The following is an 8,491-nucleotide window of genomic DNA, read 5'->3' on the forward strand; positions in this document are numbered from 1 at the left end:
AAACTTTTTCGAGTGTCATTAGCAGCTATGGAGCCACTAATAATTAATGATATGGAAAAGTTTATCGAAATGATAGAAGCGCGTCCGGCGTTATATATGAAAAATTTAAAAGAGTATGCCGATGTAAACGTGAAAAGAAAGTTATGGCAAGAAATTTGTATGGAAATAATTCCTAATTGGGGAGAACTGTCCTCCGAAAATAAAATAAAATCCGGTAAAAATTTTAATTTCTTAAAAATTTGTGAATCACTGGAGCTTCCATAAGCCCCAACGTCAATAAATATAAATTTGTAATCAGCGTCAGTCCAAGCCATGAGACCGCATGAGAAAAACTTTTTATAATTATAGAATGCAGATCCAGAAGAAGCTGGGCAAATCATTCGGACGTGTTTACCATCTACAGCACCGATTACGTTGGGAAATTGTGTACGGCGATAAAATTCGTCAGCAACACTTATCCAATCGTCAGTAGTTTTTTGAGGCATAAACAGTGATTGTAAATTGTTCCATATTTCTTCGCATGTCTTGCGTATAATGCCACTGATAGTAGAAGGGGCTATCATATATTGAAATGAAAGTGCTTTAAAACTGGATCCTGTTGCTAAGTACCTGAAAAAAAAATATTAATTAGACAAAATTCGTGAGGTTCCATTCTCACAACACTGTAAAATTCACAAATACATATACATAATTTTATTATAAGATTTCCTAAAGTAGTAATAAATTTTAATTATAAATTCATATGTTTAGGTCAAAATGTTCAACAAAAGTGGTTGAATCTGCGAACCTGCTTCTGCAGAGAGCTGAAGGCTCAAAAAGACGTTAAGTCCGGGCAATCGGCGTCTAAACGGAGAAAATATATATATTTCGAAAAATTAATGTTTCTGTTGCTCACTATTGAACAAAGGCCCACTGAAAGCAACATACCACAAGAGGAAACGGCTGAGGTGGAAGATCATAATTTAGATGAAATCCTTATTGATACTTCTATTAGGACGCCTACTAGCTCGACAAAGAAAAAACGACGAATCCAGGACGGAGACACCGGAAATTCGGCTGTTGAGCAAGAGATACTAAAGGCCGTCCAGCAGGAAACAGATGAAGACACCCATTTTGCTCTGTCGTTAGTTTCCCAATTACGGTCTCTGTCAGAGGACGAAAAATTTGAGGCAAAAATTGATATATTAAAAATTTTCCAGCAAATGAAACGAAGGCGATCACAAAGCTTTCGATCCACAATTGCACCACAACTGCCACATGCCTCCGCAATACATCAATATGGCGGTTCGAATCCAGAACCACAGCAATCTGGATTTTCAATAATTCCGTCGCCAGCACACACCGACGATACGATACAATCGTATGTATCTCTATTTACTACAGGCTCCTCTGCATCTGAAGAATTGTTGGAATTGTAAATCTGCTCTGAGTGATTGACATTGAACATACTATGTTTATGCTTTAAACTGTCGAAATACAAAATATATTAAAATAAATCATAACATAAAATCCATATATTTTTATAACTTACCTTAATGTAACACTCAATCTTTCTTCTGGGGATATGGCTAGACGTTTGTTAGTATTTTCCATAGAAATAGAAACAGCAATCAACTTCAATAACTCGTTGAAACTGGTCACACTCATTCTATAGTACATGAAAAACTTATCGGGATGTTGTAGAAGTTTTGTATGGAGCGTGTGGAAAATTCCCTTTCTAAGCCGATCACAATATATAGGATGAGTCCAATACCGCCGTCTAATAGCTTTTTTCAATTTCTTTTTTTTATGTATAATAACGCAATAATAATAATACTTTTCTATTTAACATTTCTATAATTTTATTAACTGCACCACTTACAAGAACATAAAATAATAATTTTGTCGCAGAAAGGAATTTAATATAAATACAAGTTGTTTCGAAATCGATATGTGTGTGCATACAACGCGATTTATGAACAACTAAACAGTTTAGTCGATTATAAATTGATAATGCATCGCGATTTCAAGCCAATCCAACTAAACTGTTTCGTCGATGAATAATCGACCGTGTGTGCCTACCCTTAGTGGAACGTGGATTTAGTGTGGCTATGAACCTGATTACGAAAAAAGAAACCGACTTGATGTTAGTGCTCGTGGTGACTTATAATAATATAACTCATCAGGCTTACCCATCACATTAAACAATATTTTCTTTAAAATAAAAACATGTCTTTTTTAATGTAGTTTTAAATATCAAAATTATAATTCAAAAAATTTTCATGCCAGCTCACCTTTAACGACCTATGCGCAAATGAAGGATTTCCACGCTGTATTAGACGCTCCTATAATAGCATATTCTTCCTTTCACAAAATAGAAGAGTTGATTGGGGACGACTGGAGAGATGAGGTACAGTATGGAAAAAAGAAGAAAGGAAGAACTAAGTATTGTTCTTCATCTAACCCGTTTTTCTGGGGCTCGTGTATCCACAACCGTAAAACATTTCAAAATGAATTACTGAAATAATAATAAAACTTTATCTGGCGGAGGCTAGCGATCAAATCAAGACATGGGTTATCTACAAACTGCAGTAGACTTTTCAGAGGTCGTAGATCCCAGGGGAGAAGAGTTTACTAAAATACTAGAGCTGATACATATAGATACAAACAGTTGTAACGAAGTTACATTATTTTTATTTTTCAAAAACCGAATATTCCGAAAAATTACCGAAAATTAAATATATCCGAGTATACTTCCCACACTACCTCGATACGTTACAGTTTCCACCCGATTTGTAGAAATTCCGAAAAAGATATCTTATCTCCTTATCACCGCCCGTTTATGCAACCCAATTCACATTTTATTAATTTTGATAATTTTTTTAATTAGACTTTGATTTTCTCCGTTTTCCATTTCGAAACCGTTATCTTAAATTCCAACAACGTTCCCTGACCGAATCATCAATAAATGAAAGTAATTAATAAAATTGCTGAATCACGAAAACATGTGCGTTCCGAAAAATTATTATCAAATAATTAAATAATGCCGAAATTAACAAATTTCCAAACAAGATACGACAAGCCACATGTTTCTATCAGTCCAGCCGATCGTCCCGAGGAAGTTTCAGCAGCCAGCGAGCTACCGTCGAGCTACCGTATAGCGACTATTTTTTTATGATGCGGAATTAGAAATCATAGACCGATCAAACCGATTTCAAACATTTAAATATATCATGAAATAACCGTTGAACGATTCTAAAGATGATCCGCTTATTATTAATACAATAATTCACCGAAAATCAGCCCGCATCGTAATTAATTAAATTACTCCATTCCTGATGGTCATCCGTTGAAAATATTGCCCATGTAGGATTGCCCCGAACATCGCCCAACTGCTGGAATTGTTTTGTGTTAAGGTGCGCGTAAATTAATACCGATTAATTGGTTTTAACGTGAATCACGTGGTCGGGAAAACGTTTGTGAATATAAGTGCCGTAAACAGGGGCCGATTTTGTTAAAAATATTTTTGTAATTTTCCGTATAAGTAAGGGTATCTTTTGATTTGTGTTATAATTTTTCCGTTAATTATTGTTGATTAATTGTTAATTACTCCGCCGTTCTTTAACCGATTTTACCCGTTCAAAAACTGTAATTATGTAATTTTATGTCCCGCATCCGATAGCGCCGTCAGAATTTTTCTATTTTTGTTAATTAGCGCCGCGCATTGTAAATTAGTCGTTGATAACTTGTACTGGTACGATCCCCCACGCGGAAAAATCCAGATTTCGCCCCAAAATGGTATAAATAGCCGGCCAAAATTCTGATTTACAACAGTTCTTCATCAGTACTACGACCGTCTTTAACAAGTACTACAACAGTCTTCGTCAACAGTTAATTTCCGAAATATCCGTATTTCAGTTTACCGTAAGTCCAATTTATTTTGATAGACTTTGATTTTATTTTGCTGTTAATTTTCATTATTTGTTGTACATTTTGTCCCAACCTTAATACTCTTGGAAGGTTCTTCGAGTATTCCGTTCCTTTGCACCTTAGGAAGGTTTCCAGGTGTATCCCATACCTCCGCCTCATTTTTTTTATTTGTTTAATTTAAATTCATTTATTATAAAGTCAAAGTCTTGTCAATTTATTCCCACCGTCCCCATTCTCCGACCGTGGTCACAAAGCAATAAACTGCCCTCCTATTTGTTTATTTTATTATTAATAAAGTTGATAGTTATTTGTTTTCCCAATTTTTCTTGTTTTCTTCTTTCCCATACCGAATCCCTGGATCTCCGACTGTAACCCCCAAAAGTTACCTGGAGGCGAAAGAGTTCCTTAACTCTTTAAACATAAGGTGGCGCCCGAGACCGTTAACATCCCGAACACATAACAGGGCACCAAGACCCCTTTTCCTAGGACCGAACCAGGATAGGTCGTCGCACAGTCAAAAATAGTTTAGAATGATCTATCTGAAGAATTGAAAAAGAAATTATTCCCAGGAGTTAGAAATTCTGAAAATGCAATGGAACGACTTGAATCGATGAATACACTTAAAGCTATTACATTAACAGTTACTAAGTATTGCAATTCACAAAGGGCACTTTAGTTCAGATGGAGTACCGTCGATAACCGTTCATTGTGATGGAGGAATGCTCTGTCTGGCACGGTGCGTATAATAGTATCTGAAAATAATCGATGATGGCGATTCCAGCATTTACAGTAAAATTAGATATAACGTGAATTATGGTATGGAGGTAGATAAAATAGAACGTGTAAATCACCTAATAACAAACTTTGAGAAAAGTTTATATAAAATAAAGACGTCAACAACAAATAACGGGGTATCATCTCTAGCTCGAAAATGTTAACGCATGATAAAATTAAACAATGCAACAATTTATTATGTATCGAGATAAAATTAATGAAAATCCTGAACATCTAAAAACTGACATTGCTAATTCGATAAATCATATTTATGGGAACCACAGTGATTGTGTTTCACATTACTATAACACCCCAGGATTTATAAATGCGACACTAGCAAATAAACTTATTGGTTCAGGATCAGTATATCATTTAAGAAGTAAGTATTTATATTTCTGCCACAGATTGATTTTATCTTTTATAAAATCGTTATAGGTGCTATGGAACCGGTGCTGGCAAAAGCGCATAAACTAGTAACTTATGAGAATAATAATAAGGTAGAAGTTTTTATATCTCTTGTAAGAAAATTAAATTGCGGAAAACGCTTAAATTTGATTCAAAGGCGATCTTTCGAAGTACGATCTTACCTCTCAACATTGAAATATAATTCGGGTAGTAATATGTTCATTATTATATTGTTTTTATTGTAAAATATGTTTCAGAGACTAGTTAGCAACCGGAGTCGTTACAAATGTTTGCTAGTTTAGAAATAAGCGAATATATTAGACATACGCGTTAACATGATCAAAAGAAAAAGGAAAGAATAACAAAAGGTAGAAATCGACGACAACAACTACAAAAAGGTACAGATTTAGATTATGGTGAAAAAACACACCAAGCATTACTGAACACAGCAGAATTTAATTCAGAGTATAATAGAACATTACAGTCTTTATAGGTATTTACCAATTTTGATCATCCTCATATAAAATAATAACATTAATTCTTAGAAATAAAATATTATAAATAATGATATGATCATTGAGCATTTTATATCGTCTCACTGTTTTTTTAGGTCACTGAAGAAGAACAATGGCAATTGGCGATTGCAACAATAGGGCCACCAATTCAGTAATGCAATTATACATACAGGAAAGACAGAAACGTTTAACATCGTCTAATTTTGGAACAATTACTAAACGAAAATTGCAGACTTCATATTTACCTCTCTTAAAGAACCTTCTATATAAAAGAAATATAATAACTCCAGCAATGGAATATGGAAAACGATGTGAAGAAGTCGCCAGAAGGAAATTTGAAGAAGTAATCGGTATGTTTATCCAGAATGCAGGCTTATTTGTACACACGGAATATGGTTTCCTAGCAGCGTCATCTGACGGTAAGGTTTTCATTTATTTTTATTGTGTTTTATTTCATGGCAAGCATTTAATATAACTAGGTTTGGTAGGAGAGGATGCAATTGTAGAAATTAAGTGTGCTTAGTCTTTGTATATAAAGAAGCAGTCACTTCATAGTGTTATACAAAGTAATAAGTAATTTTATTTGATGTATAAGGAGGACCAACCAACTCTAAAACATAATCACAACAATTATTTCTATCGGGTATTTTTAAAATATACAGTTTCTTAATGACGTGCTATAAAACAAGTATATAGCAGGCAAAAGTGTGAAGTTTCGACGCAGACTACTCCAAATAGTCCAGATTTAAAGTTGGTAATAGCCAGTAAATTAATCGCGGAACCAGCCGAATGGTACTCCCATTACTGTAACTTTTTTGTAAACGTAGTTCCCGAATCCCTGAGCATAGCCTTTGGTTGGATTGGACGGATTCTTTAATGCGAGTATGTATTTTTATAATGTTACCTATTGTGTCAAAGATGATGGGAGTAATCAAAAATCTGAAAAACACCTACAGTGTTGGTCCTGATGGCGTCCATGTCGGCTGTGTCAAGTTTCTACGAGATGTCTTAGCCCCACCTCTAGCAATGATTTTAAATCGACTTGCAACACGATTCCCGTATATAAAAGGGGAAGCCCGTCGGATATCTCAAACTACCGCCCTATTTCTTTAAATAGTGTTTTTTTCCAAAATCTCGACAAATTCAATATTTTGTCAGATGCTTAGCATGGATTTCGTGACAGGTCTTCCACCGAGACGGCCACGATCGATTATTTCAGATTATTTCACTACAGCTCAACAGACGACAATCCGCAGCACGAGAAATGCCCGTGCGGCGAAGACTCATGGTGTGAATGGCAGAAAGCTGTAGCTTCAAATGCCCTGCAGTCATTCAAACAAGCTACACTGCACTTCCCACTGATGTTTTAAATGCGATTCAACCGATTTATACGGATTTAAGCAAGGACGCACTTTTGCAGCCTCAACCAGCTTATTTGGAAAATTTCTCCAAAATCAGTAGGTGGTACTTCAACCATTGTTGAAATTGCAGCTCATGTAGCAGAATGTACTTTTAATGAAGGCTGTTTTGATTTGTTGACTTTTATGCGAGAAATGCAGATCGGTACAGGACCAAGTTCTCACGAATGGGCACGCACAGTGGACGATTTGCGAATTAGCAGAGCACAGGAACAAGCTGAGAAACATGATAGCAAAGAAAGAATTTTACGAAGACAAGAACAGAAAGATGCTTTAGACATTCTAGATGAAAGCTCTTTACTTTATGGACGACGACGACTCTGTGTGAGTATAAAAGAATTATCGAGTTTTATTTTGGATTTTTTAGTGTGCAAAACTTTAAAGCGTTCTTCTGAAACTCGTCATTTTTTAAGTCTAATGCACCGATTCTTTTAAAATTTTGTATACTATTTCTACACATGAACCACCAGGTAACGCTGTCGAATTTTTTTAATTTATAATAATTTTTTATTTTACAATAACAAATTTGCAGATTTTTTTAGCGACAATCGCGTCTTTCACTTCCAAGTGCTAACGAAAAGGAAAAAAGCGATTAAAAAAAAACTCAACAGCGTTACTTTGAGAAACATATCACCTAATAAACGCATTTTGATCTTTTTGTTTCAGATAATCCAGTGACGAGCTGTAGTGTACACCGCAAACTCACTTTTTTTTCGAGGCGCCTGTGAAAATTTACTGCCAACGGCTTGTTTATAAATATTTTGCATTAAAAATTTAGGAAAATATAGATCAAATGTTGTATTATTATATGAACATTAATACCCCATATAAATACCCCAGCATTACGTGTATCGTCTAAAAAAATTCTTGAGAATATGTTTCTTTTTCACCGAATTAACTATACCCTCTCCTTAAAACAGTCTGTAAAAAACTTACGATCTGAACATGTCAAGGTGAGAAGATTACTTATGTATGCAAGTACTACTAACAAAACATGCACTCTACAAGTTTTCGACAATTATTGTGATAGTTTTTTTCCCAACAATTTGACAAGTTTTATAAAAATACAGGCGAGGTTGTGCAACATAACATCATCAAAAAGAAGATACTACTACATACAAAGAGTTCAGTATGCAATTATATTTTTTGGGGCAGACTTTATTTTATTTGCCTTCAACAAGGACCTTAAGAAAGTTTACTGAAAATTAAATTTGTGCCTGGCCTCAACAACATAGAACTGTATAAGGCATTGGAAATTAAAGTTTCTTCTATGGGATATTTAGACAAGGATTGCATCCTCTGTATCGATGAAATGGCCCTAAAAGAGAATCTGTTTTATCACATTGGAAGAGACGAAGTTGTTGGTCTCGTAGATATAGGAGACAATAAAACAGAGTACATTTCAGCACGAAATGCAAATGTTTTTATGATTAGAGGGCTTACAAATAATTGGAAATTACCTCTTGGTTA

The 8,491-nt window shown here is 34.8% G+C and overlaps 1 long non-coding RNA gene across 1 annotated transcript; it reads left to right on the forward strand.

The window, feature by feature from the left end:
• Positions 1-5,513: 5,513 nt before the first annotated feature.
• Positions 5,514-7,799, forward strand: LOC139431680 (uncharacterized). Its single transcript, XR_011641735.1, has 4 exons — positions 5,514-5,581; positions 5,699-6,022; positions 6,083-7,345; positions 7,688-7,799. It is a non-coding gene; the product is annotated as an uncharacterized lncRNA (long non-coding RNA).
• Positions 7,800-8,491: the final 692 nt, after the last annotated feature.

This window comes from Onthophagus taurus, chromosome 11 (assembly GCF_036711975.1).
Source record: "Onthophagus taurus isolate NC chromosome 11, IU_Otau_3.0, whole genome shotgun sequence".
NCBI classification, from domain to species: domain Eukaryota; kingdom Metazoa; phylum Arthropoda; class Insecta; order Coleoptera; family Scarabaeidae; genus Onthophagus; species Onthophagus taurus.